Below are 14,450 nucleotides of genomic sequence, written 5' to 3' on the forward strand. Positions count from 1 at the left end.
ATTAAGCACAATGTTAACTCCAAAGAACACCGTTACTCTTGTTCTTGTTTGCCTAGCACTGGCTATTGTTCTTGACATGCACGTATTAGTCCCATAACAATCAGTTATTATATTGTAACCATCCTTCTTTCCGTAACAATCAGTTATTATGATTATCCCAAATCCTATTGCAGATTGTGAACCTGTAGTTTACTAAAAGGTTCAATCAGAGTAGTTACTGGTGTGATGTCGACTCAACCTTATTCATTCAGTATTTTGCTAAAACACTGCCTTGGAGCAGGTTCTTTTTACTTATATTTGCTGAATTCAGTAGAGCTTTGAATCTGTTAACCACAGAGGTATTGCATTAATGCCAAAAAAATGAAATAAAGGTGCAAGCTTTGATGGGAAGATTTTGTGCTTGGTGTTTGCGCGTTTGGTCCGTTTTTAATAATTCAGGTGATAAGACAAAGGTGTGTAGCATATAAGCTTATGCTTCATATATGAAAAATAGGATTTGGGCAGATGCCAGGACAGGGCATTTACTGTGCTGGAAGTTTGACAGTTGATATGGGTGCTCTTGTTTCTAAATTGAACTCTAAAGTTGTTCGACTCTACCTTTTGTCAAAAAACATATGTAGTGTGAAGTTTCATCCGCTTTCGATGAAACTTCAGCTTGATTCTCTCCAGTGCGTAGCAACTTTGTTTGCAATCTTATTTCACAGTAAGAGAATGAATACAATATTATTTCTGCTTATTTCAGCTACCAACCAAAGTACAGTCAATGCATTTACACCATAACTTGTCAGCCTTCTTAGCTTATAATTTTCGGACCTCATTTTGACAGAGTCGTGCAAGTTAGTGAAAAATGCAACTTTACTTATCAATTGATTATTTCTGCACCCTTCTTACGATGTTGCCTAGGTATCAAGTGAATGGATTCAAGTAGATATATTACCTTTTGTCAGAAAAAAATGGCAACTACCTCAGAACTCAGATTGATGTATTTTTGCGAACAGTTATGATGTTTTGTTTTCATGTTAAGATATGCACTTTAATATTTGGGCGTTCCCATTGGGCCGTTCTGATCTACTCCCTCTGTCCCATAATATAAGAACGTTTTTTACACTACACTAGTGTAAAAAACGTTCTTATATTATGGGACGGAGGGAGTAGCTGCCTGATGATTACCATCGTTTGCTGGTGTACAGCTATTAGCCGTCTGCTGCTACTACTAGTACGGCCACCACCACCAACACTGTTCGGCTGTTGCTGGCATGCCTGAACTATTTGACCCTCCTGAACTCTTAATTTCCATCCGCCGAGCTGCAAATATGAAGTATGAAACAATGCTCCGACTTATCATCTTGTATATTAAGAAGTATGAAGGCCTGGCAGATCGAAACATTGCTCCGACTTACTATCTTGTATATTAAGCTACGTTTTCATATTGTTTTCCGCAACCCCGTTTGCTGACTGAATGCTGATGCTTTTGCAATGTGTCATGGGTCTCTCTGCAGATGATTCTGCAGTCCTGATTTGATGACCGAATGGCATACATCTTTCTGAAGCTTGCTATATAATATATGTGAAGTTATTTTTGCAACCTTGCTTGCTGGATATTCATGCGCCTTTCTGAAGTTCTGCTAGCTACTGTCCGTATTTTCTGCGTGCACGTTGAGAAGATAAAATGTATTATTAAACATGGTAGCTGATTCCTTGTGTTAATTCAATTGGAGCTCTTCAAATGTATTATTTTTGCAAGCACCTGTAAGATGAAGAAGGGAGTGATTGGATAAGCAAAGATTCATGTTGACATATAGTGAGAGCTGCCTATGGGTTTTATTTTATGATGGAATGAGACTATGTTTCTGTGAAATAAACTTCTGGAGAATTTTTTTGAGTTCCCTTGGTAAATGCAGATATATTTTGCACATGTATAAGAACTACTGTCCCACATTATAAGACATTTCGGAGGGAGCACACACCTGGGCAGCACAGAGCAACAAGATCATAGATCCCAGTTGAAATCACAGCAGTCTCGGGAAACCATCTCAGGCTGTGTTTGTGTGTTAGCACAAGAACAAGCAATAAACAGAACCAGTGTCTATCATTGCACAATATTATTACAGACAATTCGAATCTGAAAACAGAACATTATTCCACGCCCCAAACTATTATGATGGAATGAGACTATGTTTGTGTGTTAGCACAAGAACAAGCAATAAACAGATCATCATTTATTGGAAATAAATATATAGCTTCTGTGTTCATCGCCCCAAACTATTACAACCAAACAAATGCAGAGGCCATCATTCCACGACATCACAAACCATATGAAACAAGTGAATTTAGTTGTCATAATTCCACATTGTTACAAACCATATGAAGCAAATAAATCCAGCGTTAAACACTGTTAAAAAACATCGGTTGCTCGCAGCAATGACATGTTGCATTGTCTGCAAACGCATGATATATAGGACGACTTCTATAGAACCTAATGACAAGGTATACGTGGAACCAGAACTCATCACCCGGTCAATCGACAACATATATCCTACGAATGATAGGGTTTCTCCTTTAGCTGCATCCACAGTATGAAGCCTGGTATTTCAGTCAGGGAATGTATTAAAAAACTTAAGAAACAATCGTCCTAATGGTTCTTAACTTGAAAAGGTAGGAATCAAAGGCATTTATAGAAGTATATACCTCTCGACCCATCATTTTCAACGGGAGAGCAACTTCATAATTAATGTATAAATTCCTTCGCTTCAACGTGCTGAAGTTTTTGCCAGTTTGGACGGCCTATTTGTTTGCACGAACTCATGAACTCTCCATTGCAGCAAGACACTTTAAACTTCTGAAAGTGATTTAAGATACCAGCATAGCCAAATCGTTAGGCTCTTGAGGAACCTGAGCTTATTCATATTGTCTGGCAAGTGGCCCCAGCAGCATTCAGCAATTAAGAGATGGCGAAGTTGAATGAAATGCTCAAAAAGTTCGGGAGCAGGTCGCAAACGACTGCAGTCGTGGAATATAAGTTCATGTAGGTACTTTGGGCCACCGTTCTACTCACTCACCATCCAACTTGGGTACCTCAGACTTTGGTACCTCCAGATTTCCAGACTTTTAAGATCCTTGGGTGGGCAAAGGCCCTCAAGTACCTGTGCTTGAACTTCTGGTGTGCAAGCTCTATCATTAACCCAGAAAAGTCGCAGTTCGGTCAGCCCTTTCTTATCAGCTAGCTTTGCTTCATGTGCTTCCTTCTTGCTTTCAACATTTTCAAGATTTTGGATCGTCAGAATGGCCCGAAGCTTGTTTAGGTCCCTCAGCTGTTTTAACTCATACCCATGTTCCCTCCTTACATCAAAAGTTTCTATTGTCTGTAGTGATATTAACCTGCCAATGTTCGGAATATGCATTGTTATTTCGCCGCCGATGATATGCCTCAAGTTGGTGAGGTTACCCATGTTTATATCAGATGAAACTTCTACATCACTTGCATAACCAAACATTAGCACCTGCAGATGGTAAAGACTGTCTACTGTTTTTGGTAAATATAGCGCTGCTTCGTAGAACACTAAAGCAAGATACCGGAGATGCTTTAAATGACCAATAGCTGCTGGGATTTCGAACACACTTATTTCATCGATCAATGTCCAGGAGGTTTCAATGGCCAATACTCGCAATTTCTGCAGCTTCTCAAACACTTCCTCAAAGAATTCTTTGTCAGCCGGTGCAAGCTCCATATGATCAATAATGAGAGTGCGTAGGTTTTTCAGTTTAATAATGTCCTCAGTAACCATTGCTCCATTCGCAACGAAAAGTTGGCGAACATCATGAGGAACTTCTCTGCTCGAGCCATTCTCGATTCTGAAGCAATCACTCCCTGCTGCATTCTCGGCTAAATCATGCATAAGATCGTGGACTAAATAGCACAAACTGCCCTGGTAGTATCCTCCTGGTTGCACAAATGAGGTTGCCAGTAACTCATGGAAGTAACCCTGACCAATAGCTTCGATATCCTCCTCTGCATTAGTGCTCTGTATGAACCCCTCTGCCACCCATAGTTTAACTAACTCATCAAGGTTCAAACGGTATCTTTTGGGGAAAATACTGCAGTAAGCAAAGCATCGCCTCACCTGCTCATCAAGATGCTGGTAACTCCACCACAGGGCCCCTGTCGTCTCATTCAGAAGGTCCCGATCTCGAACTTCTCTCCAAAAGTCGACATCATTTTGTCTTTTACGTAGATGCCCTTCCACTGTGCTGGCTGCCAGAGGTGATCCTTTCAGCTTCTGTGCAATTTCAGCCCCAATAATTTTGAGTTCCATTTTTTTTTTGATAAAGGACTTTTCATTGAATAGATATATCGAGGTGATACAATCATATAGAAAGAAAGCCCGGCCTCTGCATAGCTAGATGCACACAGCCAAAACGTCCAGAGCACTCTAAAAATAAAATAATTTGATACAATGCCAAGCAATAAATCGTGTCCAGCCTAAGGAGCGGTAGATCCTATCCGTAAATCACACCGCCATCCATGGGGGTAGAAAACCTCCCTGGTCGTACGCTCCAGCCGGGTAGACGCCATCATAAAAAGGTCCCTGTCCTCCGGCTTCTGCAGGATAGACCACGTACGGATCAATCGTGTACAAGCATGAATAACCTGCATAGGAGATGAGACACTTTTGTTGTTAAAAACCTCATTATTCCTGGAAAGCCACATTGCCCAGCATAAGGCCGCCGCTCCCACAAGAATATGTGCAGAAAATTGTTTATCAATACCCCGCAACCAGTTGCCGAACATATTCCGTGCAGTACGTGGTGGGTATAAATTCGAAGCTACCTGGACCACGGCCCAAACTGCCCGCACGAACTTGCACTCAAAAAATAAGTGTTTGATAGACTCGTCATGTTGACAAAAGACACATGACTTGGGCCCATGCCAGTTTCGTCGTGCCAGATTATCTCTAGTTAGAATGACTCCTTTGTTTAGAAACTAGAGGAAAATCTTCACTCTTAGAGGAATTTTTAGCTTCCACAATTTCCTGTTATCTACCGGAGCATCACAATGTACCATTGCATCATACATGGATTTGACCGAAAATTTGCCATTCTGATGCAAGTTCCATCGAAAAATGTCCGGCTCATCTGACAGTTGAATGTCATCTAGGCGAGTGAGTAATTCATTCCATGCTGCCAGACGAATTCCCAAAAGATCCCTACGAAAAGAAATATCGGGGTTTTGTTGTCCTAAGACTTGTTTGATCGTGACAAATTTATGTCTAACAATCCTATACAAGCTCGGATATTGCACCATTAGTGAGTTGTTCCCTAGCCAGGTATCTTCCCAGAAACGAACCTGAGAACCGTCCCTAACCGAGAAGGTCCCAAATTGGAAGAAGAATTCCTTGGCCTTCATGACACCACTCCAAAAATGTGAATCCCCAGGTTTCCAATAAATTTGAGAAATGGCATTGGATCCCACATACTTGTTGCGAATGATTTCTTGCCATACTCCATTCTCAGTGAGTAGTTTATAAACCCACTTGCTGAGAAGAGCAATGTTTTAATCTCAAGGTCTTGGATTCCCAGGCCCCCTTGACTTTTAGGTCTGCATAATACGCTCCACCTAGCCAGTCGATATTTCTTAGTTTCATTATCACTCTGCCAAAAAAATCTGGATCTAAAATAATCGAGTCGCTGTAGAACCCCTTTCGGCAGGTGGAAGAAGGAAAACATATATAAAACCATGTTGCTTAGGACAGAATTGATCAAGATCAATCGCCCCCCATACGACAACAGTTTGGCCTTCCAACTGGCTAAACGTTTCTCAAGTCTCTCTTCCACATGCCTCCACTCAGCAATAGTTAGACGCCGACGGGAATACCCAGATATCGAATCGGAAACTGCCCAAGCTGGCATCCAAAAATGTCGGCATACTCGGGTGCTGATTCTGCAGCCTCGCCAAAGCAAAAAAGTTCGCTCTTATGAAAATTAATTTTGAGACCAGAAAGTTCCTCAAAAGCACATAAGAGCACCTTAAGATTTCTTGCCTTCTCTAAATCATGATCCATAAAAAGTATCGTGTCATCCGCATATTGTACGATGGATAGACCATCTTCTACCAAGTGTGGAATGACCCCACTAATTTGACCATCCAGCTTAGCCCGCTCAACAAGGGTAGCTAGCATGTCAGCCACAATGTTAAACAGAATAGGAGATGCGGGGTCACCTTGACGAAGCCCCTTTCTTGTCTGAAAATAGTTCCCAACGTCATCGTTAACTTTTATGGGCACACTACCTCCAGATACAAAACTCTCTACCCAGCGACACCATTTTTGTGAGAATCCCTTCATGCGCAAGGTTTGCAACAAAAAGGGCCACTTAACTTTGTCGTAGGCTTTCTCAAAATCAATTTTAAGAATGACACCGTTCATCTTTTTCTGGTGCAGTTCATGAACAGTTTCGTGCAGGACGACCACTCCATCTAATATATTGCGTCCTTGCATAAATGCTGTTTGAGTGGGTTTTACGACATGGTCAGCTACATTGTTCAACCGGTTGGTCGCTACCTTCGTAAAAAATTTAAAACTTACATTCAGAAGGCAAATCGGTCTATATTGCTGAATACGACTAGCCTCCTTAATCTTAGGCAATAGGACAATTTCCCTAAAGTTTAAACGGGAAATATCAAGATCCTCGGAATGCAGCTGGTTAAACAACTGAACCAAGTCTTCCTTAATCACGTCCCAAAAGCTTTGATAAAACTCAGCGGGAAAGCCATCCGGTCCCGGCGCCTTGTTGTGTTCCATCTGAAACACCGCGATTCGAATTTCCTCCTCAGAAAACGGAGAGGTTAGGAATTCGTTTTCCGCTTCAGTAACTTGAGTAATATCGTGAGTAATGGATTCGTCCAGCTGGAAATTAGATTCAGGTGAAGGCCCAAAAAGGTCTTTGTAGAACTTAGTGATAAAATTTCTAAGTGGTATATCCCCCTCTATTCGGCCTTCTTCTTGATCAAGGGCGAATATACGCTTCTTTCTATGCCTGCCATTAGCTAGCATTTGAAAGTATTTCGTGTTATCATCACCTTGCACCAGCGAATCTGCTTTGCTACGTTGGTACCATTTAATCTCTTCCTCGCGTAATATGCGGGCAATCTGCGCGTTGAGATTACTTTTTTGCTCAATCTCAACAGCAGACAGAGACCTCACCTCCGCTATTTTATCAAGGGAATCAATTAAAGTAGACAAACGCAATTTTTCTTTTTTGTAAATGTCCGCAGTATGTTTGGCCCATCCTCGGAGGAATCGACGCAAGGCGCGGATTCGATTATTCCATCGTTGAATGGGTGTGTTACCACGAGACTGGCGCGCCCACACCTTCTTAACTAGTTCATGAAATCCCTCTCTAGTGAGCCATCCTAGTTCAAATTTAAACTGGTGACAGTTAGAACTTGGGATTGGTTGTCCAAAATCGGTTAGCAATGGAGCGTGATCCGATAAGGCCTCAATTCTTTCTAGTGCCGGAACCGAGGCTAGGGGATATTTTTATTCCCAGTCAGTCGTAACTAGCACCCAGTCCAGTTTTTCGAAGGTTTGCACCGATCGGTTATTGGCCCAGGTATACTGACGACCACACATCGTGATCTTCCTCAGATCGAGGCTGTCAATAACAACATTAAAGAGGAAGGGCCACCTAGTGTCAAAACGATCATTGTTTTTTTCCTACCGATACCGAAGGATATTAAAATCCCCCCCGATTAACATGGGATGGGGATTATCTCGACAGGTGTTGACTAATTCTTTTAGAAATGCAGATTTAAATTCCTCTAGAGCGGCGCCATATACAGCTACCAGGCTCCAGATGAAGTTGTCGGACTTATTTCTAAGGTGGAATTTGATATGATACTCCCCCTTTGACATGGACAAAAGTTGTAAGTATGTAGAGTTGATACCTAGCAAAATTCCCCCGGACCTCCCGGTCGGTGGTAAGACGTGCCATACGTAATCAAAACCACATGAAAAGTGGTCCAGATCACGTGTTGGAAAATCACGTTTGCCCGACTCAGTGATAGCCACAAAGTCCAATGAATGGTCCTTAACACAATCGGCAATGTGTTTGTGTTTAGCCAAGTCGCCAAGACCTCTCCTATTCCAGAACATGCCTCTCATGATAAACCAACTTTATGTTTAGATCTCTTTACTTTTTTAGAAGATCGCCCTCTTTTCTTTGCTGAGTTAGACTTATTCTTGCGCACCGACGCGACAAGCTCAAAAAGCGTAGTGTCGCGTACTGTATCTTCAAGGTCTACTTCAGTCGCGTCATTAACCAAATGAGAGAGAAGCTTGCCTTCATGATTGGCATCAGCATCCTCCGCCTCCTCATCTGACACGAGAGGGTCGACAAAGCTCGATAACTTCGGAGCAACCGTAAGCCGGTCGAACTCCACTTGTTTTAAAGCTTTGACCGAAAAATCTATCTCATTCTCATTACGTCCTAGTGACACCCCAAGTCTAGTAATATTTGAAGATACTTTGGAATTATCAAAAGACATAAAAGACTTGCGAGAGGGAGTACCTTCGAAGTCGAGGTTACGAGCAACAGTCCTACGCATGGCCTTCACCATAGAATCCTCGTCGGTGGCTGCAGATCCGTCAGCCCCAACATGATGACGCCCGCTGCGCCTCAGCGATGGAGGAGTAACATCCGCCTCGAAGTCCATCATATCGACTCCGCCAGGCATAGTTGGCTGCTGCAACGACGAAGAAGAAGAAAGAAGGGGCTGCTCCTCAGCCTCCTCAAGTCCGGGTGCCGGCACCCCCTCCCCCGGCGGCGGAGGAGTGGATGATAATGTGCGAAGTACAGCCATGGCAGACTCCTGGCCAGCTCGAACGGACAGAGAGAAGATGACACCACGTCGAGTCGGAGAAGCCGGAGTGGGCGATGATGACGACGGCGATGAAGCGGTCCTCTCCGGCGCGGGTTGCCCACGACTCCCCTCATGGGGGTTAGGCGGTGGCGACAAGCAAGCCGACGATGGCGGCATCGAGGACCGGGGCGCCACCGGAGAGGGCGGTGATGACGACGACGCTGGAGTTGTCCCCTCTGGTGTAGACCGCCCACAATTCCCCAGGTGGTGGTTAGGCGATGGCGACCTGGGAGCCAAAGATGGCAGCGTCAAAGACCGGGGCGCTGATGACGAAGGAGAAGCAACCCTGGACGAAGAATCCGACCCCGACGGAGAAGCCCCCCTTATAGGCGGTGAAGCATCCGTGACGGGTAAGCCACTATGAGAGTTCGGAGGTGTGACGGCAATGGCGATCTGCATGGGCACCACACCACCCGATGAAGAAGGCATCGAAGAGTTGTTGGATGATGAAGTGGGTTTGGACCTCTTGCTTGGATCATTGTTCCTCGCTGTGTCCTCCCTGTCATGCCCCTTGTCGCCCCCTGAATCATCGCCATGCTCCCATACTCGAGGCACAAAGTCACTATCAACGCGGAAGTCTGACTTTTCAAGACTGTACCGGAACTCATAACCTTTCCTTTGAACCACCACGTCTGAAGAGAGAGAATCAATTGTGCTGCTTTTAAAAGCATCAAGTTTCAAAACTGCTACCTGGATACGAACAATTCCTCTCCGGCGCAAACAGAGAAGGTCAACATCAAGAGTAGCACCAATCACCGAGCCGACTGCCCAAAGCCCCAAGAAGTGTTGGAGAGCGTGAGGCACCCCATGCACATGAACCCGGATAGGAATCAGCTCGAAACAGTGTGGTATCCTCTCCGTATTCCAAGGCTTGAACTCGATAGTGACATTGTGAGATTTGATGAAAACTGCAAAGCCAGTCACCCTCTGTAACACCTCCTCACTCGGAAAGGACATGAGAAAAGCGTCTTTGCCATGCGGAATGGCCTCCCACATCCACTGCTGCTGATACTGAGCAATCTAGCAACCTCTGCCTCCACGATACTTGGAGTGATAGAGCCACCAGAAATAGATACCAACGCCGTCAATGAATCCTGTGGTGCAAGATCCTCCCTACAAACATTATCAGGCATCTGGAAGAAGGCCATACTTTCAGTTCCATATCCACATAACATCGCCACCTGTTTCGGCATCTTGAGAGCGGGACAGCGCCGCATGGTCATCGGATGATTATATTTGTTACAAATAAAACAATACTGTTGTGTCTCGCAGTCATCAGATGTGTGCCCTGCAGCCTGACACTTCGAGCACCATACCTTCTTAGGATTAACTATCACCTCGGCTGCCCTTGAATTTTGGTTTATAGGCTGTTGTTGCAACAAACTGGACTGCAAAGGGGTGTTTTGCCCATAACCCACTGCCATCATAGACGAAGAAGCGGGCACCTGCATCAAAGGCAGCATCATAGGGGTCGCCGATGGATTAGCGGTAGGTGGTACAGGAGGTTTGTGTCGACCACCCTTGCCGCCCTTTGGCTTCCGAGGGCGTGCGGCCGCATGAACGCCGGCAGCAGATGGAGCTTGTGGCATGCTGGCATTGAAGCTGGCCGGCACCTGCATCCCGGCAATACCAGAGTGTTGCATGGACTGAAACTGTTGCTGTTGCGCATAGCCCCCCGTTGGTTGAAGAAGGAACGGCTGGTGCTGCACATACTGACCCTGGGCAGTGAAGAACGGCTGCGGAAATTGCGGCTGATACACCGGAGACTGCTGCAGAGGCAGTTCCTGTGCCTGAGGCTGCTGCGCCGGCACGAAGCCACCCGGCGCTAGATGCGTCTGCGCCGCCTGCACCGGTTGATAGACGCCCGGAGCAAAGCCCGGCGCGCCGCCCGTCGGCGAAGAAACCGGCTGGGAAGACGTTGCAGGCTGCAAGTGCTGGCGATCGGTGGAGATGGCCGGCGGCGCGGAAGGGTCGCCGCGCATCATCGTTGGAGAGGCGACGACGGCAGCGAAAGAGCGATTGAAGTTAGGGTTCGCCCCCAGCGTTTTCCTGGTCCACATATGACCAAGCCAACGGCCAAGATGAACCATCCGGAGTGGACGCACACGATACACCTGCATGCCTGATGCAGCCGCCGGTGCAGGATCTGAAACAACAGCGACGTCCACAGCCCGTCCAGGATGGCCGGAAGACGACGAAGGCCCAAGGATCACCGGCGGGATTCCTCCATCGGCGAGACATGCTCGCGGTAGAAGATCACCCACGTTCTTGGCGGCGACAGGCGAGGCGGCGGAACTGGGCCGATCCAAGGCTTGATCAGAGGCCTCGACCGGACGGGGACTCCAGAGACACCGCGGGAGGGAGCTGCAGCCGTCTCCGCCACTTTCGAAGAGGTTGCTGCTACGCCCTCCATCGAGACCGGCGCAGAATCTCCATCCTCGGCTGACCTGGAAACAGAAGAAACCTCACCTGCCCGACGAGCTGAAGGTCGCTCCCAAACCCTGGACGCCGGAGTAGGGTAACCGATATCCGCCCAGAACTCATCCGCCAACTCCTCGTCAGTTTTCCTCCGGCGAACTGCAGGAAGGGGGGAGGCGTCACCCGTATGCGTCGGCTCCTCCGCGTCGGAAGAACCTAGGCAGGAAAACCGGGATCCTAAGTTGCCCGGCGACGCCGGCGACCAACAAGGTGCCAGGGTCAGTCGCCGCCGAGAGGCGATCCGCATTTCGCGGTCAGTCAGTCCAGTTCCAACACATTTTCTTGATAATCTGGATCATCTGCATTTGCATCTTGAAGGGCATAATACAGGAACAGTTCCAAGAAGACTTGATCATCCAAGGGGCGTATCGGAATAGCAGTGCGTGCCACACCAGGACCAAGATCTGAAAATGCATCTTTGTGGCGACTTTTCGCAAGGATCTTGCTTCCTCTATTTCCAGATTCAATGGAGAGAGTAACTTTACTAGTGTCTGCTTATCATCATCCTTATCGCACCAGATATCATCTAGTACCAATAGGAGTCGTTTGCCCTCTAGTTTCTTCTCTAATTCGTTTTCCAGGACATCAAGGCTCTTGTAATCAGGGCATGATTTATTGTCCATTGAAGCTGCCTCAAGCATCTCCTTGAAAATGTCACCCACACTATAGTTCTGAGAAACATGAATCCACATAACAAGGTCGAAATAGCCATTAACTTTCTCATACTTGCAAACATGTTGTGCGAGGGTTGTCTTCCCAGATCCTGGCATTCCATGAATGCCAACTACCGAGAAACAGTTACTATCACTTGAGCTTGGATTGAGATCAACATTTTCATTACGAAGCATTGTTGTTATCTCCTTAAGATCCTCATCTCGACCAGTTACCTTTCCTATTGGTGCTGAAGTGGTGCGTGTGCGTATATTTTTGGCAGCAACATTTTTGCTCTTGCTCGACGGCGTTGCCAGTGCAATAATTCCCTGTGCTGCAACAATTAGTTCTTCTATCTTGACCATATTATCCTTCAAACGATGACTTAAGTCTCCTGTGAGAGTCAAACTCGGTTCGATACAAATATCCTGCAAAAGCAGTCTGGGACGGTTGTATCACAGAGTGTGCAATTTGTGTGAGTCTATTGGTCCCGACCTTGGTGAAAATTTTGAAACTTACATTAAGAAGACAGATAGGCCTGAACTGCTCAATACGAACGGCCTCTGTCTTAGGCAGTAATGTTATCGTTCCAAAATTTAATTGAAACAACTGAAGCTGTCCAGAGAAAAAATCATGGAACATCATAAGCAAATCCCCTTTGATAATGGGCCAGCACTTTTTATAAAACTCCGTCGGAAAACCATCCGGCCCTGGAGCCTTATTGTTCTTCATTTGTGAAATGGCCTCAAACACCTCTTTCTTCATAAATGGGGCAGTTAAAATATCATTTTCGTCCACCACAAGTTGAGGGACATCCTCAACCATGGACTCACCTAAGGATACAAAGTTATCCTTCGGAGGCCAAAACAGTTGCTTATAGTACTCTGTTATATAAGCTTTTAGGTTTTCCTGTCCTAAAATTGTCCCCTCATCCTGCTCAAGCTGAAATATTCTCTTTTTTCGATGTTTGCCATTTGCAATCATATGAAAAAATTGAGTGTTGTCATCCCCTTAGACTATTTTGCGAGCCTTAGAGCATCTCCAGCCGTTGAGCCCCCCAGGAGGCATTTTTTCGCTGCCTAGGGGACTGCCGGTGAAAACTTTGGCCTGGGGATGAAACAATCTCTAGCCATTTCCACCCCAACCCCCCAAGCGAGGCGGTGCCCGTCTTCCGCTCTGCGCTCCGCAACACACTGGCGAGGCCGTGAGCGCCGTTGGGGCCGTCGCTGGCCTGGCGTCCCTGTCCAACCACACGCGTGAGGAGATGGTTGTGTGCGATTGCATCGAGCTGCTCCAGTACTCCGTCGACGAGCTCGGGTGGTCACTCGACGCCATGGTTGAGCCCCTCGACGGCGCGGAGGGAGCGTTCGCCCAGAGCTGGCGCGGCGGCCCGAGTCGCTCGCCGCCACGCTCTGCGAGGGGGACCGGGGCACGCCGCTGGCCGAGCTGAGCTCGTCCGAGATTGAGACCTGATGCAGAAGATGCGCGGGGCCCGGCGGCGTCGAAGACGAGCTCAAGCGCGTCCGTTCCTGGCGGCGGAGGCCAAGTACGCGGCTGCCTCACCGGAGCCCTACGGCAGAGGCCAAGTACGCCGCTGCCGAACTCCTCCCCTGCTTCCTATCGTTGTCGCTGCAGCTCTGCTGCTCTGCCGGGTTGCTGCTGCTACACCGAGTGCCCCGCGCCCCGCCCGCACCGGGGCGCGCCCTGGCCGCGGTCGCGTCAAGAACGGCAACGTGTGGCGGCACTACTTCGAGCCGGCGGGCGCGGTGGTGGAGTACGACGGCGTGCCCTTCGTGGCCATCGGCGAGGAGCTAGGGATGCCCGACCGGCTCTACGAGCGCGTCGACGGCCTTCGTGCCCACCTCCTGGTACCTGAGCTCGGCGGCGGCCTTGGTGGTGCGCAAGTCCAGCAGCTGCAGCAGGAAGGCGCCATGCGCGCGAGCCATAGCCAGGGAGGGAGGAGCGCCTGTCGTGCCAGCGGCGCAGCTGAGGCGGCCGGGCGGCTTGGCGTGGGAGGCCCTCCGACGACGGAGAGGAGAGCCGTGCGAGCAGACGGCGGCGTGCGGCGGACCGGCGGGGGCCAGCGGGGGAGACGCGCCACGGAGCGGACGAGCGGGGGCGAGCAACAGCGAGGGAGGCACGTGGTGGGCCTTGCCAGGAGAGAGAGACTAGAGAGGCTGACAGTGGGCCTTTTGCAACTAAAGTTAAACACCGGCGCCCCCAGCTTCCTGGGTTTGCCCTGCGTGTGCCGGCTGTATTTTTTGCTTACTCTGGCGAAAAGTGAGTTCGTGAGGGCACGGCTGGGGCATTTCTATGTCGCCAGTGCTAAAAAAAGGCTGTTGGGGGGCGTCCTGGGGGCACGGGTGGAGATACTCTTAGCTCGCAAAGCCCACTTCAATTCCTC

At 47.7% G+C, this 14,450-nt stretch overlaps 1 pseudogene; it reads right to left on the reverse strand.

Annotated features, from left to right (window-relative positions):
- Window positions 1-3,047: 3,047 nt before the first annotated feature.
- LOC147956977 (putative disease resistance protein RGA4) lies at window positions 3,048-13,381 on the reverse strand (annotated as a pseudogene).
- Window positions 13,382-14,450: the final 1,069 nt, after the last annotated feature.

The sequence above is a fragment of the Triticum urartu genome, chromosome 7A (genome assembly GCF_056163025.1).
Source record: "Triticum urartu cultivar PI428250 chromosome 7A, HENAU_Tu73, whole genome shotgun sequence".
Classification (NCBI taxonomy): domain Eukaryota; kingdom Viridiplantae; phylum Streptophyta; class Magnoliopsida; order Poales; family Poaceae; genus Triticum; species Triticum urartu.